This window comes from Arachis hypogaea, chromosome 7 (genome assembly GCF_003086295.3).
Source record: "Arachis hypogaea cultivar Tifrunner chromosome 7, arahy.Tifrunner.gnm2.J5K5, whole genome shotgun sequence".
Classification (NCBI taxonomy): Eukaryota; Viridiplantae; Streptophyta; class Magnoliopsida; order Fabales; family Fabaceae; genus Arachis; species Arachis hypogaea.
In genome coordinates, this window is record NC_092042.1 from 38300528 (window position 1) to 38319636 (window position 19109).

The following is a 19109-nucleotide window of genomic DNA, read 5'->3' on the forward strand; positions in this document are numbered from 1 at the left end:
TAATCCATCAAGACACAGCAGAGCTCCTCACCCCCAACCATGGGGTTTAGAGACTCATGCCGTGGAAAGTACACAAAGAAACATGTAAAGTGTCATGAGGTCCAGATACAATGTCAAAAGATCCTATTAATAGTAAACTAGTAACCTAGGGTATACAGAAATGAGTAAATGACGTAAAAATCCACTTCTGGGTCCACTTGGTGTGTGCTTGGGCTGAGAAATGAAGCATTTTCGTGTAGAGACCTTTTCTGGAGTTAAACGCCAGCTTTTATGCCAGTTTGGGCGTTTAACTCCAAGTTTTATGCCAGTTCCAGCGTTAAACGCTGGAATTTCTGAGGCTGATTTGCCACGCCGGTTTGGGCCATCAAATCTTGGGCAAAGTATAGACTATCATATATTGCTGGAAAGCCCAGGATGTCTACTTTCCAAGGCCGTTGAGAGTGCGCCAATTAGGCTTCTGTAGCTCCAGAAAATCCACTTTGAGTGCAGAGAGGTCAGAATCCAACAACATCTGCAGTCCTTTTCAGTCTCTGAATCAGATTTTTGCTCAGAACCCTCAATTTCAGCCAGAAAATACCTGAAATCACAGAAAAACACACAAACTCATAGTAAAGTCCAGAAAAGTGAATTTTAACTAAAAACTAATAAAAATATACTAAAAACTAACTAGATCATACTAAAAACATACTAAAAACAATGCCAAAAAGCGTATAAATTATCCACTCATCAGACCTCATGACATTTTACATCTGAAATTGTACCTTTTACGTAATGAGTCTCTAAACCCCATGGTTGGGGGTAAGGAGCTCTGCAGCGTCTCGATGAATTAATGCAAGTATTTCTGTTTTCTATTCAATCTCGCTTGTTTCTATTCTAAGATGTTCATTCGCACTTCAACATGATGAATGTGATGATCCATGACACTCATCACCATTCTCAACCTATGAATGTGTGCCTGAAAACTACTTCCATTCTACCTTAGATTGAATGGATGTTTCATGGGTTCCTGGCTCACGAGTTTGACTGCCTCTCCTGACAACAGAGCATTTTAATCTGTGAGATCAGAGTCTTCGTGGTATAAGCTAGAATCAATTGGTAGTATCCTGAGATCCGAAAAGTATAAACCTTGTCTGTGGTATTCCGAGTAGGATCCGGGAAGGGATGACTGTGACGAGCTTCAAACTCATGAATGCTGGGCGTGGTGACAGACGCAAAAGGATTAATGGATCCTATTCCAACATTAGTGAGAACCAATAGATGATTAGCCATGTACATGGACCCTTTTCACTGAGAGGATGGCTGGTAGTCATTGACAATGGTGATCCACCAACATACAGCTTTCCATGGAAGGAGACCTGCGTGCGTGAAGAAGAAGACAGTAGGAAAGCAGAAATTCAAAGCACAAAGCATCTCCAAACTCTAACACATTCTCCATTACCGCGTAACAAATATTCATTTCATGCTCTTTCACTTTTTACAATTAAAACTAAAGAACCCTATTGATATCCTGACTAAGAATAATAAGATAACCATAGCATGCTTCAAGCCGGCAATCTTCGTGGGATCGACCCTTACTCACGTAAGGTATTACTTGGACGACCCAGTGCACTTGCTGGTTAGTTGTGCGGAATTACATAGTGTGAGTGTAATTTTCGTGCACCAAGTTTTTGGCGCCAGTGCTGGGGATTGTTCATGTTTGGACAACTGACGGTTTATCTTGTTACTTAGATTAGGAAAAATTTGTCTTTTTGGTTTAGAGTCACTAGGATTGCATCTTTTATTATTCCTTTTAAAAATCTTTCAAAAATATTATTTTTCGTTATTAGTTTTTAATTTTTCTTGGAGTCTTTTGTTTGAGTTTAGTTTCATATCTTAAGTTTGGTGTCAATTGCATATTTTTATTTTTCTTTAAAAATACCTTTTTAAAACACGTTAAATTTATAGCTCAGTTGGCTAGAGCGTTGTACTTGTGTTCTTGGTAATTGGGTATCTTCCTTTTAAAACTTTTTGAAAAATAATTTTTCTTTGATTAAATCTTGTGCCAAACTTTAAGTTTGGTGTTCTCTTGTTAATTTTTCTTTAATTTTCAAAAATTTTATTTTGGTTTTCTAAAAATTTTAAGTTTGGTGTTCTTTCTTTTGTTCTTATTGTTCTTGTGAGTCTTCAAGGTGTTCTTGAGTCTTCTTTGTGTTTTGATCTTAAAATTTTTAAGTTTGGTGTGCCTTGGATCTAAAAATTTTAAGTCTTATGTCTTTTGTGTGTTTTTCTCTTTCATAATAAAATTCAAAAATCAAAAAAATATTTTCCTTTAATTGCTCATAATTTTCGAATCCCTTGGGTTGACTTGGTCAAAAATTTTCAAATCATATCCTTTTAAGATTTTTAAAATCATATCTTTTCAAAAACATCCTAACCACTTTCTCTCTCCTCTTTTTTTTGAAAGTCCTCATAAAATATTTTCAAATCTTTTTCTTATCTATTTTGGTTTTTTTCTTTATTTTATTTTATTTTATTTTATTATTTAAAAAAATTAATAAATAAATATAATAAAGTAAATAAAATAAATCCACCTCATATCCCTTACTCCATCATGGACCTAAGCGGAAATGAATAGTCCAGAAGGACTCTGGGGTCATATGCTAACCCCACTACTGCTTCATATGGGAGTAGTATCTGTATACCCTCCATCGGAGTCAGTAGTTTTGAGTTGAATCCTCAGCTCATTATCATGGTGCAGCAAAATTGCCAGTATTAAGGTCTTCAAAAGGAAGAACCAACTGAGTTTCTGGTACAGTTCTTACAAATTGCTAACACAGTAAATGATAAAGAAGTAGATCAGGATGTCTACAGATTATTACTGTTTTCATTTGCTGTAAAAGACCAAGCTAAGAGGTGGTTAAATAACCAACCTAAAGCTAGCGTAAGAACATGGAAACAGTTGTTAGACAAATTCCTGAATCAATATTTCCCTCCCAAGAGGATGACACAGCTAAGGCTGGACATCCAAGGCTTTAAACAAGAGGATAATGAATCCCTTTACAACGCTTGGGAGAGGTACAGAGAGATGCTAAGAAAATGCCCCTCTGAAATGTTTTTAGAATGGCTGCAGTTAGACATCTTCTACTACGGGCTTACAGCAAAAGCTAAGATATTTCTAGACCACTCAGCTGGTAGATCTATTGGTGGACGAAATTGTGATCCATATTCTTTTGTACTTGTATGAAATCATTATTGTGGCACCAGTTGAATTCACAACACCGTTCAACTAACCAGCAAGTGTACTGGGTCGTCCAAGTAATAAACCTTACGCGAGTAAGGGTCGATCCCACAGAGATTGTTGGTATGAAGCAAGCTATGGTCACCTTGGAAATCTCAGTTAGGCAGATTAAATTGGTTTATGGGTTTTCGAATATTAATAATAAAAAGAAAATAAAAAGGGATAGAAATACTTATGTAAATCAATAAGTAGAATTTCAGATAGGTGTATGGAGATGCTGTGCTCCTCTTGAAACTCTACTTCACTACTCACTCTTCCTTCAATCCTTCTTACTCCTTTCCATGGCAAGCTGTCTGTAGGACATCACCATCAGCGGTGGCTACTTTCAATCCTCTCGGGAAAATGGTCCTACGCGCTGTCACTGCACGGCTAATCGTCTGGAGGCATCACCCTTGGTTGATGGCTACATCCCATCCTCTCAGTGAAAATGGTCCAAATGCTCTGTCACAGCACGGCTAATCATCTGTCGGTTCTCAATCAGGTTGGAATAGAATCCATTGATTCTTTTGCGTTTGTCACTAACGCCCAGCCTTCAAGAGTTTGAAGCTCATCACAGTCATTCAATACCGGAATCCTACTCGGAATACCACAGACAAGGTTAGACTTTCCGGATTCCCAGGATCCTACTCGGAATACCACAGAAAAGGTTAGACCTTCCGGACCCTCATGAATGCCGTCATCTATCTAGCTTATACCACGAAGATTCTGTTGGGGAATCTAAGAGATATGCGCCCGGCCTAAGGTAGAACGGAAGTGGTTGTCAATCACGCGGGTTCATAGGTGAGAATGATGATGAGTGTCACGGATCATCACATTCATCAAGTTAAGTATAACGTATATCTTGGAATAAGAATAAGAGAGAATTGAATGAAAAGTAATAGTAATTGTATTGAAACTTGAGGTACAGCAGAGCTCCATACCCTTAATCTATGGTGTGCAGAAACTCCACTGTTGAAAATACATAAGTAAAAGGTTCAGGCATGGCCGAATGGCCAGCCCCCTTGAGTGATCAAGAGACCGAATAATCAAAGGCTAAACAGTCAAGAGATTAAACTGTCAAAAGATGTCTAATACAATAGTAACTTATCCTATTTATACTAGACTAGCTACTAGGGTTTACATGAGTAAGTAATTGATGCATAAATCCACTTCCGGGGCCCACTTGGTGTATGCTTGGGCTGAGCTTGATCTATCCACGAGCTGAGGCTTTTCTTGGAGTTGAACTCCAAGTTATGACGTGTTTTGGGCGTTCAACTCCGGATCATGACGTTTTTCTGGCGTTTAACTCCAGATAGCAGCATGTACTTGGCGTTTAACGCCAAGTTACGTCATCAATTTCCGAATAAAGTATGGACTATTATATATTGCTGGAAAGCTCTGGATGTCTACTTTCCAACGCCATTGAGAGCGCGCCATTTAAAGTTTTATAGCGCCAGAAAATCTATTTCGAGTGCAGGGAGGTCAGATTCCAACAGCATCAGCAGTCCTTTTGTCAGATTTTTCAGAGTTTTGCTCAAGTCCCTCAATTTCAGCCAGAATTTACCTGAAATCACAGAAAAGCACACAAACTCATAGTAAAGTCCAGAAATGTGAATTTAACATAAAAACTAATGAAAACATCCCTAAAAGTAGCTCAAACTTACTAAAAACTACCTAAAAACAATGCCAAAAAGCGTATAAATTATCCGCTCATCACAACACCAAACTTATATTGTTGCTTGTCCCCAAGAAACTGAAAATCAAATAGGATAAAAAGAAGAGAATATACTATAAATTCCAGAATATCAATGAATATTAATTGTAATTAGATGAGCGGGACTTGTAGCTTTTTGCTTCTGAACAGTTTTGGCATCTCACTTTTTCCTTTGAAGTTCAGAGTGATTGGCGTCTCTGGGAACTTAGAATTTTGGATAGTGTTTATTGACTTTCCTAGTTAAGCATGTTGATTCTTGAACACAGCTACTTATGAGTCTTGGCCGTGGCCCTAAGCACTTTGTTTTCCAGTATTACCACCGGATAGATAAATGCCACAGACACATAACTGGGTGAACCTTTTTAGATTGTGACTTAGCTTTGCTAGAGTCCCCAGTTAGTGGTGTCCAGAGCTCTTAAGCACACTCTTTTGCTTTGGATCACGACTTTAACCACTCAGTCTCAAGCTTTTCACTTGGACCTTCATGACACAAGCACATGGTTAGGGACAGCTTGATTTAGCCGCTTAGGCCTGGATTTTATTTCCTTAGGCCCTCCTATCCATTGATGCTCAAAGCCTTGGATCCTTTTTACCCTTGCCTTTTGGTTTTAAGGGCTATTGGCTTTTTCTGCTTGCTTTTTCTTTTTCTTTCTATTTTTTTTCTTTTCGCCACTTTTTTTTCACAAGCTTTTGCTTTTTCACTGCTTTTTCTTGCTTCAAGAATCAATTTCATGATTTTTTAGATCCTCAATAACATTTCTCTTTGTTCATCATTCTTTCAAGAGCCAACAATTTTAACACTCAGAAACAACAATATCAAAAGACATATGCACTGTTCAATCATTCATTCAGAAAACAAAAAGTATTGTCACCACATCAATATAATTAAATTAAATTCAAGGATAAATTCAAAATTCATGTACTTCTTGTTCTTTTGAATTAAAACATTTTTCATTTAAGAGAGGTGAAGGATTAATGGATTTATTCATAACTTTAAGACATGGTTACTACATACTAATGATCATGAAGTAGAGACACAAAACATAGATAAACACAAAAGTAAAAACCAAAAACAGAAGAAAATAAAGAACAAGGAATGAATCCACCTTTAGTGGCGTCTTCTTCTTGAAGGTCCAACAATGTCCTTAAGCTCTTCTATGTCCCTTCCTTGCCTTTGTTGCTCCTCCCTCATTGCTCTTTGGTCTTCTCTTATTTCTTGGAGAATGATGGAGTGCTCATGATGTTCCACCCTTAATTGTTCCACATTGTGGCTCAAATCTTCTAAGGAGTTGTTGAGTTGCTCCCAATAGTTGTTGGGAGGAAAGTGCATCCCTTGAGGCATCTCAGTGATTTGTTGATGATGAGCTTCCTCATGCATCTCTTGAGAACCGTGAATGGTCTCTCTTGCTTGCTCCATCCTCTTCTTGGTTGTGGGCTTATCCTCTTCAATGGGGATATCTCCTTCTATGATAACTCCAGCTGAGTAACACAGATGGCAAATAAGGTGAGGAAAAGCTAGCCTTGCCATGGTGGAGGACTTGTCGGCTATTTTGTAGAATTCATTGGAGATGACCTCATGAACTTCTACTTCCTCTCCAATCATGATGCTATGAATCATGATGGCCCGATCCACAGTAACTTCAGATCGGTTGCTAGTAGGAATGATGGAGCGTTGAATGAACTCCAACCATCCTCTAGCCACAGGCTTGAGGTCCAGTCGTCTTAGTTGAACTGGCTTGCCCTTGGAGTCTATTCTCCATTGAGCTCCTTCCACACATATGTCCATTAGGACTTGGTCCAACCTTTGATTAAAGTTGACCCTTCTAGTGTAGGGGCGTTCATCTCCTTGCATCATGGGCAAGTGAAATGCCAACCTCACATTTTCCGAACTAAAATCTAAGTATTTCCCCCGAACCATAGATAATTCTTTGGACTCGGGTTCATACTTTGATCATGGTTCCTAGTGATCCATGCATTGGCATAGAACTCTTGAACCATTAAGATTCCGACTTGTTGCATGGGGTTGGTTAGGACTTCCCAACCTCTTGTTCGAATCTTATGTCGGATTTCCGAATACTCATTTCTCTTGAGCTTGAAAGGGACCTCAGGGATCACCTTCTTCTTTGCCACAACATCATAGAAGTGGTCTTGATGGCTCTTGGAGATGAATCTTTCCATCTCCCATGACTCGAAGGTGGAAGCTTTTGTCTTCACTTTTCCTTTTCTAGAGGATACTCCGGCCTTAGGTGCCATTGATGGAAAAACAAAAAGCTTATGCTTTTACCACACCAAACTTAAAATATTGCTCGCCCTCGAGCAAGAAAGAAAAGAAGAGAAGAAGGAGAAGAAGAGAATAGGGTAGAGAGGGAGAGAGGTAGGTTCGGCTAAGTGGGAGAAGATGGGTTTGTGTTGTGTGAAAATGAAGTAGAATGGAAGGGTATTTATAGGGAGAGGGGGTAGTGTGGATTCGGTCATTAGAGTGGGAATGGGTGGGAAAATGGTTTAAATTTTTGAAGGTAGGTGGGGTTTATGGGGAAGAGTGGGTTGATGTGAGTGGTGAATGGGGAAATTGGGAAGAGGAATTGAGGTGATTGGTGAGAGTTGTTGGGAAGTGTGACATAGGGAAGAGTAATCACAAAAATAGGATTAGGAGGTAAGGTGGGAATATGTTAGGTGGGGATCTTGTGGGGTCCACAGATCCTGAGGTGATCCTGTGGGATCCACAGGATCTGAGGTGTCAAGGAATTCCATCCCTGCACCAAATAGGCATGTAAAATGCCTTTGCACACCATTCTGGCATTTAAACACCCATTGGTGCACGTTCTGGGCGTTCAACGCCCATGTAAAGCATGTTTCTGGCGTTGAACGCCAGTTTCATGCTTGTTACTGGCGTTCAACGCCAGCTTTTCTTCTCTAGGCACATTCCTGGCGTTCAGCGCCAGAATGTTGCTTGTTTCTGGCGTTCAGTGCCAGAATGGTGCTCTGTTCTGGCGTTGAACGCCGGCCAGATGCATCTTACTGGCGTTGAACGCCAGCCTGTGCGTCCTCCAGGGTGTGAATTTTTTTCTTCTGTTGTTTTTGATTCTGTTTTTAATTTTTATGATTTTTTCGTGACTCCTCATGATCATGTACCTAATAAAACACAAAATAACAATAAAATAAAAATTAGATAAATAAAATTGGGTTGCCTCCCAACAAGCGCTTCTTTAATGTCAATAGCTTGACAGTGACTCTCATGGAGCCACAAGGTGATCAGGTCAATGTTTGTGTAGTCCCAACACCAAACTTAGAGTTTGGATATGGGGTCTTAACACCAAACTTAGAGTTTGGTTGTGGCCTCACAACACCAAACTTAGAGTTTGACTGTGTGGGCTCTTCTTGACTCTGAACTGAGAGAAGCTCTTCATTCTTACTCTCTTTTGTCACAGAGGGATGGCCATGTGCCTTAAACACAAGGTAGTCCTCATTCAATTGAAGGACTAATTCACCTCTGTTGACATCTATCATAGCTCCTGCTGTGGCTAGGAAAGGTCTTCCAAGGATGATGCAATCATCCTCTTCCTTCCTAGTGTCTAAGATTATGAAATCAGCAGGGATGTAAAGGCCTTCAACCTTTACTAACACGTCCTCTACTATTCCATAAGCTTGTCTCAATGACTTGTCTGCCAATTGTAATGAGAACAAGGCAGGTTGTACCTCAATGATCCCCAGCTTCTTCATTGCAGAGAGTGGCATAAGATTTATCCCTGACCCCAGATCACACAGAGCCTTTTCAAAGGTCATGGTGCCTATGGTACAAGGTATTAGGAACTTGCCAGGATCTTGTTTCTTTTGAGGTAGAATTTGCTGAATCCAAGTATCTAGTTCACTAATGAGCAAGGGAGGTTCACTTTCCCAAGTCTCATTACCAAACAACTTGGCATTCAGCTTCATGATAGCTCCTAAGTATTGAGCAATTTGCTCTCCAGTCACATCTTCATCCTCTTCAGAGGATGAATAGTCTTCAGAGCTCATGAATGGCAGAAGGAGATTTAGTGGAATCTCTATGGTCTCTATATGAGTCTCAGATTCCTTTGGATCCTTAATAGGAAACTCCTTCTTGCTTGAGGGACGTCCCAGGAGGTCTTCCTCACTAGGATTTTCGTCCTCTTCCTCCCTTGTGCATTCGGCCACATTGATCACATCAATGGCCTTGCACTCTCCTTTTGGATTCTCTTCTGTATTACTTGGGAGAATACTGGGAGGAGTTTCAATGACTTTCTTACTCAGCTGGCCCACTTGTGCCTCCAGATTTCTAATGGAAGATCTGGTTTCATTCATGAAACTTAAAGTGGCCTTTGACAGATCAGAGACTATATTGGCTAAATTAGAAGTGTTTTGTTCAGAATTCTCTGTCTGTTGCTGAGAAGATGATGGATTTGGCTTGCTATTGCTTAGCCTATTGTGTCCACCATTGTTAAAGCCTTGTTGAGGCTTTTGTTGATCCTTCCATGAGAAATTTGGATAATTTCTCCATGATGAGTTATAGGTGTTTCCATAAGGTTCACCCATGTAATTAACCTCTGCCATGGCAAGGTTCTCAGGATCATAAGCTTCTTCAGAAGCTGCCTCTCTAGTACTGTTGGATGCATGTTGCCATCCATTCAGATTTTGAGAGATCATGTTGACCTGTTGAGTCAACACTTTGTTCTGAGCCAATATGGCATTCAGAGCATCAATTTCAAGAACTCCTTTCTTCTGAGGTATCCCATTATTCACGGAATTCCTCTCAGAGGTGTACATAAATTGGTTGTTTGCAACCATGTCAATGAGTTCTTGAGCCTCTTCAGGCATTTTCTTCATGTGAATAGATCCACCTGCAGAATGGTCCAATGACATTTTCGAAAATTCAGATAGACCATAATAGAATATATCTAATATGGTCCATTCTAAAAACATGTCAGATGGACATCTTTTGGTCAGCTGCTTGTATCTTTCCCAAGCTTCATAGAGGGATTCACCATCTTTTTGTTTGAAGGTTTGAACATCCACTCTCAGCTTGCTCAGCTTTTGAGGAGGAAAGAATTTATCCAAGAAGGCAGTGACCATCTTATCCCAGGAGTCCAGTGTATCCTTAGGTTGTGAATCCAACCATATTCTAGCTCTGTCTCTTACAGCAAAAGGGAAAAGCATGAGTCTGTAGACTTCAGGATCAACTCCATTAGTCTTTACAGTCTCACAGATCTGCAAGAACTCGGTTAAAAACTGATAGGGATCTTCAGATGGAAGTCCATAAAACTTGCAGTTTTGTTGCATCAAGGCAACTAGCTGAGGTTTCAGCTCAAAGTTATTGGCTCCAATGGCAGGAATGGAGATGCTTCTTCCATCAAATTTGGACGTTGGCTTTGTGAAGTCACCAAGCATTCTCCTTGTATTATTATTATTTTCGGCTGCCATCTCCTTCTCTTGTTCGAAATTTTCTGAAAGGTTACTTTTAGATTGTTGTAATTTAGCTTCTCTTAATTTTCTCTTCAGAGTCCTTTCAGGTTCTAGATCAATTTCAATAAGAGTGCCTTTATCCTTGTTCCTACTCATAAGAAAGAGAAGAAAACAAGAAAAGAAAGAGGAATCCTCTATGTCACAGTATAGAGATTCCTTTATGTTAGTAGAAGAAGAAAGGGGAGAAGAATGAAGAAGAATGGTTCGGATTTTTAGATGAAGAAAGGTGAAGAGAAGTGTTAGTAATTAAATAATTAAATAGAAGAAGAAAAGAGAAAGAGAATTTCGAAAATAATTAAAAAAAAAGGGTTAGTGATTTTCGAAAATTAGAGATAAATGTAATTAAAATTAAAACATGAAACATTTAGTTAATTAAAAAGAATTTTTGAAAAAGAGATAGATATTTTCGAAAATTGAAGAGGGAAAAGTAGTTAGGTGGTTTTGAAAAAAAAAAGATAAGAAACAAACAAAAAGTTAGTTAGTTGATTGAAAAAGATTTGAAATCAAATTTTGAAAAGATAAGAAGATAAGAAGTTAGATAAGATATTTTGAAATCAAATTTTGAAAAAGATAAAATTTTTAAAAAAGATAAGATAAAAGATAAAAAGATCTAATTTTTAAAATGACTTAACTAACAAGAAACTACAAGATAAGATTCTAGAACTTAAAGATTGAACCTTTCTTAACAAGAAAGTAACAAACTTCAAATTTTTGAAACAATCACATTAATTGTTAGCTAATTCTCGAAAATTTGATATAAAGAATAGAAAAAGATTTTGAAAAAGATTTTTGAAATTTTTGAAAAAATAGAAAAAATGAAAAAGATATAATTTTTGAAAAAGATTTTGAAAAGATAAGATTTTTTTAAAATTGAAAATTTGACTTAACTTGTAAGAAACAACTAATTTTGAAAACTTTTGACTAAGTCAACTCAAATTTTCGAAAATTATGAGAAAAATAAGGAAAAGATATTTTTTTGATTTTTGAAATTTTTATTGATGAGAGAGAAAAACAACAAAAATACTCAATGCATGAAATTTTTAGATCAAAACAATGAATACATGCAAGAATGCTATGAATGTCAAGATGAACACCAAGAACACTTTGAAGATCATGATGAACATCAAGAACATAATTTTGAAAAATTTTTTATGCAAAGAAAACATGCAAGACACCAAACTTAGAAATCTTTAATGCATGGAAAATATGAATGCAAAAGTGCACATGAAAAACAACAAACAACACAAAACAAGAAATCATCAAGATCAAACAAGAAGACTTGTCAAGAACAACTTGAAGATCATGAAGAACACTATGAATGCATGGGATTTTCGAAAAAAATGCAAGAAAAATTTTAAAAGCATGCAATTGACACCAAACTTAAAAATTAACACAGGACTCAAACAAGAAACACAAAATATTTTTGATTTTTATGATTTTATGAATTTTTTTGGATCTTTATCAAAAATTTTTTTCGAAAATATTTTTGAAAAAAAAACGAAAAAGAAAAGAATTTTTGAAAAAGTTTTTGAAAAGAAAATTACCTAATCTGAGCAACAAGATGAACCGTCAGTTGTCCATACTCGAACAATCCCCGGCAACTGCGCCAAAAACTTGGTGGACGAAATTGTGATCCATATTCTTTTGTATTTGTATGAAATCATTATTGTGGCACCAGTTGAATTCACAACTCCGTTCAACTAACCAGCAAGTGTACTGGGTCATCCAAGTAATAAACCTTACGCGAGTAAGGGTCGATCCCACAGAGATTGTTGGTATGAAGCAAGCTATGGTCACCTTGGAAATCTCAGTTAGGCAGATTATATTGGTTTATGGGTTTTCGAATTTTAATAATAAAAAGAAAATAAAAAGGGATAGAAATAATTATGTAAATCAATAAGTAGAATGTCAGATAGGTGTATGGAGATGCTGTGCTCCTCTTGAAACTCTACTTCACTACTCACTCTTCCTTCAATCCTTCTTACTCCTTTCCATGGCAAGCTGTATGTAGGGCATCACCATCAGCGGTGGCTACTTTCAATCCTCTTGGGAAAATGGTCCTATGCGCTGTCACTGCACGGCTAATCGTCTGGAGGCATCACCCTTGGTTGATGGCTACATCCCATCCTCTCAGTGAAAATGGTCCAAATGCTCTGTCACAGCACGGCTAATCATCTGTCGGTTCTCAATCAGGTTGGAATAGAATCCATTGATTCTTTTGCGTTTGTCACTAACGCCCAGCCTTCAGGAGTTTGAAGCTCGTCACAGTCATTCAATACCGGAATCCTACTCGGAATACCACAGACAAGGTTAGACTTTTCGGATTCCCAGGATCCTACTCGGAATACCACAGACAAGGTTAGACCTTCCGGACCCTCATGAATGCCGCCATCTATCTAGCTTATACCACGAAGATTTTGTTGGGGAATCTAAGAGATATGCGCCCGGCATAAGGTAGAACGGAAGTGGTTGTCAATCACGCGCGTTCATAGGTGAGAATGATGATGAGTGTCACGGATCATCACATTCATCAAGTTAAGTATAACGTATATCTTGGAATAAGAATAAGAGAGAATTGAATGAAAAGTAATAGTAATTGTATTGAAACTTGAGGTACAGCAGAGCTCCACACCCTTAATCTATGGTGTGCAGAAACTCCACTGTTGAAAATACATAAGTAAAAGGTTCAGGCATGGCCGAATGGCCAGCCCCCTTGAGTGATCAAGAGACCGAATAATCAAAGGCTAAACAGTCAAGAGATTAAACTGTCAAAAGATGTCTAATACAATAGTAACTTATCCTATTTATACTAGACTAGCTACTAGGGTTTACATGAGTAAGTAATTGATGCATAAATCCACTTCCGGAGGCCCACTTGGTGTATGCTTGGGCTGAGCTTGATCTATCCACGAGCTGAGGCTTTTCTTGGAGTTGAACTCCAAGTTATGACGTGTTTTGGGCGTTCAACTCCGGATCATGATGTTTTTCTGGCGTTTAACTCCAGATAGCAGCATGTACTTGGCGTTTAACGCCAAGTTACGTCGTCAATTTCCGAATAAAGTATGAACTATTATATATTGCTGTAGCTCCAGAAAATCCATTTCGAGTGCAGAGAGGTCAGATTCCAACAGCATCAGCAGTCCTTTTGTCAGCCTTTTTCAGAGTTTTGCTCAAGTCCCTCAATTTCAGCCAGAATTTACCTGAAATCACAGAAAAACACACAAACTCATAGTAAAGTCCAGAAATGTGAATTTAACATAAAAACTAATGAAAACATCCCTAAAAGTAGCTCAAACTTACTAAAAACTACCTAAAAACAATGCCAAAAAGCGTATAAATTATCCGCTCATCATCTATACACATGAGAAAAAAATTGAAGAGGCTCAAGAGCTTATTGATATAGTTGCTAGAAATCAGCATCTGTACTTAAGTAGTGAGTCCTCCATAAAAGAAGAGGCTAAGGCAGTATCCACTGAACTTAGTCCTCTAGAACAAATTGCTGAAATCAATCAGCATTTATGTTATCTGACAGAACAGTTGGCAGAATTTAAAGAGATGTTACAAGACACTAAGGATGCTAACAGGAACATGGAAGCACAACTTGACCAGACAAGACAGCAGTTATCAAAACAAATAACAGAAGAGTGCCAAGCAGTTCAATTAAGGAGTGGAAAAACATTGAATACCTCAACTCAAAGTAGCAGAAAGCCAAGAAAAGAACAAATAATAGAGGATGAGCAGACTGCTACCCAAAATTCCTTTGAGGACAGTAAGAGCCCAGAGAAGAATGATTCTGGCGTTCAAACACCAGAAAGGGGTGAAAAACTGGCGTTAAACGCCTAGTGGATGCCCAGTTATGGCGTTCAAATGACAGAAAAGGGAGAAAAAATGGCGTTAAATGCCCAAACCATGTTCAGTTTTGGCGTTCAAACGCCAGAAAAGGGAGGGAATCTGGCTTTAAACGCCAATCCAGCCCCCAATCCTGGCGTTCAAACGCCTATGAGGGGTCAGACACTTGCAAGTGCTGATAATAACTCCCTCAAGAAGGCTTCTCAAACTACCTCTGTAGGAAATAAACCTGCAGAAACCAAGGTTGAAGAATACAAAGCCAAAATACCTTATCCTCATAAACTCTGCCAAGCAGAACAGGATAAACAATTTGCCTGCTTTGCAGACTATCTTAGGACTCTTGAAATCAAGATTCCGTTTGCAGAGGCATTTGAGCAAATACCCTCTTATGATAAGTTCATGAAAGAGATCTTAAGTCATAAGAAGGATTGGAGAGAAACTGAAAAAGTTTTTCTCACTGAAGAATGCAGTGCAATCATTTTAAAGAGCTCACCAGAGAAGCTTAAGGATCCTGGAAGCTTTATGATACCATGCACATTAGATGGAACATGTACCAAGATAGTTGATACACCACTATTTTATGGTTTATATTGTATTTAATTGAGTGGTTTTATCAAGCTTTTCACCCACTTATTCATAGGATTTGCATGATTTTTCAATTCCTTCCTAGTTTAGTTCTATGATTGAAAACATGCTTTTTTGGTCTTAATTTAGCTAATCTTAATCCTCTCTTATTACCATTCGATGCCTTGATCTGTGTGTTAAGTGTTTCAGGCTTCATAGGGCAGGAATGGCTTAGAGAATGAAGAGGAAGCATGCAAAAATGGAAGGAACACAAGGAATTGAGGAGATGACCAGCGAGAAGTCACGCGGTTGCATGGCTCACGCGACTACACGAAATGGAAGAAATCAGAGTGACGCGTTCGCGTGCCTGACGCGACCACGCGGATTGGAAGCTGCACAAATGACGTGAATGCGTGGACGACGCGCACGCGTGGTACGAAAAAAACGCTGAGTGACGCGATCGCGTGGACGACGCGGACGCGTGACGTGCGCGATCTGCAGAATTACAAAAGTCACTGGCAGATATTCTGGGCCGCATTTCAACCCTGTTTTTGGCCCAGAAATACAGATTAAAATCAAGGAACATGCAGAGACTCAGAGAGGACTGGAGATTCAATCATTACTCACAATTTTAGGTTTTAGATGTAGTTTTTAGAGAGAGAGGCTCTCTCCTCTCTCTTAGGATTTAGGATTAGGATTTTTAGAAATTAGGATTTATTTCTTCTTCATCACAGGTTCAATATTTCTTTTACTTTATATTTCTCTTCCAATTTTAGATACTCTAATGCTTTTATTTGTATTTGACTTATATTGCCCAATTGGCTTATGAACTTTTCCATGTTAGATTTAACTGCTTTTGTTAATGCAATTGAGGTATTTTAGATTTATGCTTGCTTTATTCTATTTATGATGTCTTCAATTTAATTTAGAATTTTCCCTTTTGGCTCTGGTTAAGTAATTGGTGACGCTTGAGTTATCAAATAAAGCAGTGGTTGAAATTGGCAGATCGCTCTAAAGCTAGTCTTCCCACAGGGATTGACTAGGACTTGAGGATCAAACTAATTATTTCACTTGATTTTCCTTTGCTTTAGTAAAGGTTAACTAAGTGGGATTAAAATCCAATTCTCATCACAATTGATAAGGATAAGACTTCTAGTTCTAATACCTTGCCAAAAGTTTATTTTATTATTACTATTTTAATCTTCTTATCATTGAACATACTTCTTTCTTACTTTCAAAACCCCCAATTTACAAGACTCATAACCAATAATAAGAACATACCTCCCTGCAATTCCTTGAGAAGACGACCCGAGGTTTGAATACTTCGGTTATCAATTTATTTAGTGGTTTGTTACTTGTGACAACCAAAACGTTTGTACGAAGGGATTTTCTGTTGGTTTAGAATCTATACTTACAACACAACTATATTTTTATAAAATTATTTACTAGCAAAAATCCTAACGTCAAAATGGCGCAGTTGCTGGGGTATTGCAAACGTGCACCTTATTATTGGTTATTGTAAATATTTTTCTTTTACTTGTTTATTTGTTTTTGTTCTCCTTTCTTATTTCTGATAACTACTATGAATTCTCACCCCTCTCTCTTTGAGTTTGGTTCTACTTTTGTTGCAAGGAATGGAAGCTATAACAGGACTATGTATCACGGTCAAAGCAATCAAAAATGGATGGAGCCAAGAGGATCTGATCAACCCTTTAGGCAACAACTCCCTCCTAGATATCATGGACGGACACTATTCTACAATGCATACCCAACTGATAGATTTGGTGGACCACCTTGTAGCTACCAACAAGTCCCACCCTATGCTCAGAGACCATCCTTTTAACATAATCTCAACCCACCATACTCATAAGCTTCTTTTCACCATTCGCCACCATATGATCCTTATCTGCCCCAACGCCAATCCAATTACTCCCAAGAACCACCACTTCCCTATGCACCATGTCCATATCCATCAACCCAAGAATCATAGGTTCACTTCGAAGAATCAGTAAACCAATTTAATGCAACCCTTCATTAACTGGAGCAAGCAATAAATCAATTATCTTCCAGAGGTTCAGTACCTCAACAGACTCCCATGGCTTCATGTGGAGAATCCAATGAAGAACGCAACACAAAGAAGACACTAAAAACTCTAGTGGACAGCATTGAGCATAACTTCGTACTGGAACAAGTAGAGGACGCTGTCATTGTAGAAGAAGAGTTGGTTGAGGATTTAGGAGATGCTAAACCTCCGTAGGAATCCAGAGCTGTGGAGAATTCCGTCGAAGACATTACAATTAATGCTAAGGAGGATAGTGCACAACCCCCAAGGCAGGTATCTTATGAAGAATTAGACGGAATTACCCAAGACTCGAGTTTTCCTAATGATGATAGTCACCACTCAAGTTCTCTTCATAATGAACTTGCATCCGCAAGTAAATTCTTTGAGACAGAAGAATCTCCCCCAAGTGAATACGAAGATGATGCTGAGGTCGACTTTTCTCAACCTCCCAATTATGACTCGAGTGATGAGGAAGATATCGAAGACTTTGATCAAGACATGGTTAAAATGGAAGAAATTTGCAAAGAAGTGGAGGAATTCACAGAAGACAATAAGAGAATAGAGCTTGCAGAACCACTAAAAACACTGATCCCAAGGCCACTACCACCCAACACAAACTTTAAGTGGGTAAAATCCTTGACTTTTATCTTCAATTTTTCACTTGAATATGGTTTACTTGAGACAGATGGCCAGCTTAGAGCTCTTTGCGGCTTTAAGAGCAAAAGGGAAATGACTTGCACTCAGCACTGGTATGCAAGATTCAATGAGGTTTCGTACTTCAATTTGAGGTGCAAGAATTGGTGTCAAGCTCAATTGGAAGGATCTCGGAAGCTATTTGGTCACTGCAATGAGAATTCAGATTACTTATCACCCGGCTAGAAAAATGTAGATCAAGACAAAAATGGGTGTAAAAGTAGAGTTTGGGATCCTGGAATCTATTCTACCATTCAACACTCCGGGAGCCTGCAAGCCTGTTTGAACTCACCTAAGGGCTTTACGTACCTTGTTTGGGACCCCGGAGGATGCTGGCATTCCAAACATTGGTGGAGATTCCTGGATCAATACAAGCACAAGCCGCCATAACAGGGAGCTCACCAAGTGTCCAACTTAAGGACTTTAACTAAAAGTGCTGGATGGGGGACAACCCACCATGGTATGATCGTTCCTTTTTCAATTCAGTTTTGTTTGTTTTTGAGTTTTATTTTCTCTTATTGAACCTGGAATTGTTTATAACATTTGCATCTGCATCTGCATTCTACATTTTGCATCTTGCATAAAAAAAAAATTTGCACGCAACACATAAGCGTCGCTGACGCGTCCGTGATAAACCACTATTTTATGGTTTATATTGTGTTTAATTGTGTGGTTTTGTCATGATCCTTACCCACTTATTCATTAATTTAGCATGCATTTAGATTTCCTTCCTAACTTTAGTACATGTTTGAAAATTGCTCCCTAGAGACCTTAATTATTTAATTTTAATTCTCCATTATTCCATTCGATGCCGTGATCTTTGTGTCAAGTGTTTCAGGCTTTATAGGGCATGAATGAGTTGGAGATTGGAAAGGAAGCTAGCAAACATGGAAGGAACACAAGAGTTTGAGGAGATAACCAGCAAGAAGTGACGCGGTCGCATGGCTCACGCGACCGCGCGAAGGAGCGCAAATCGCAGTGACGCGGCCGCATGGCTTACGCGGCCACGCGGATTAAAAAGCGCAAGCGACGCGTCCGCATGGATGACGCGATCGCGTGACATGTGCGATCTGCATAATCTGCAGAATTTGCTGGGGGCAATTTTGGGACCTTATTTCGGCCCAGTTTTCGGCCCGGAACAGCAGACTAGAGTCAGAGAATATGCAGAAACAAAGACATTCATTCAGTAGTTTGGAGATCTAGTTTTCTCTCTTAGGTTTTTCTCTCTAGTTTTTAATTTTAATCTTTAATTGATCTTAGCATTGGAACATTGAAAAGAGTTATTTCCTCATCAAGACTTCATCACTCTAGTTTGTCTTCTTAACTTGGTTCTATTCTTGCATGTTCCTTGTTTTTGTTCAATTTTTTCATTTAGATACTTTTATGATTATTTAATGCAAGGATTATTTCTTTTTCATTCAATTTCAATTTCAATAACTATGTCTTTTTTTATTCCCTTTCATGTTTTATGGATTTATTATTTACAATGCGTG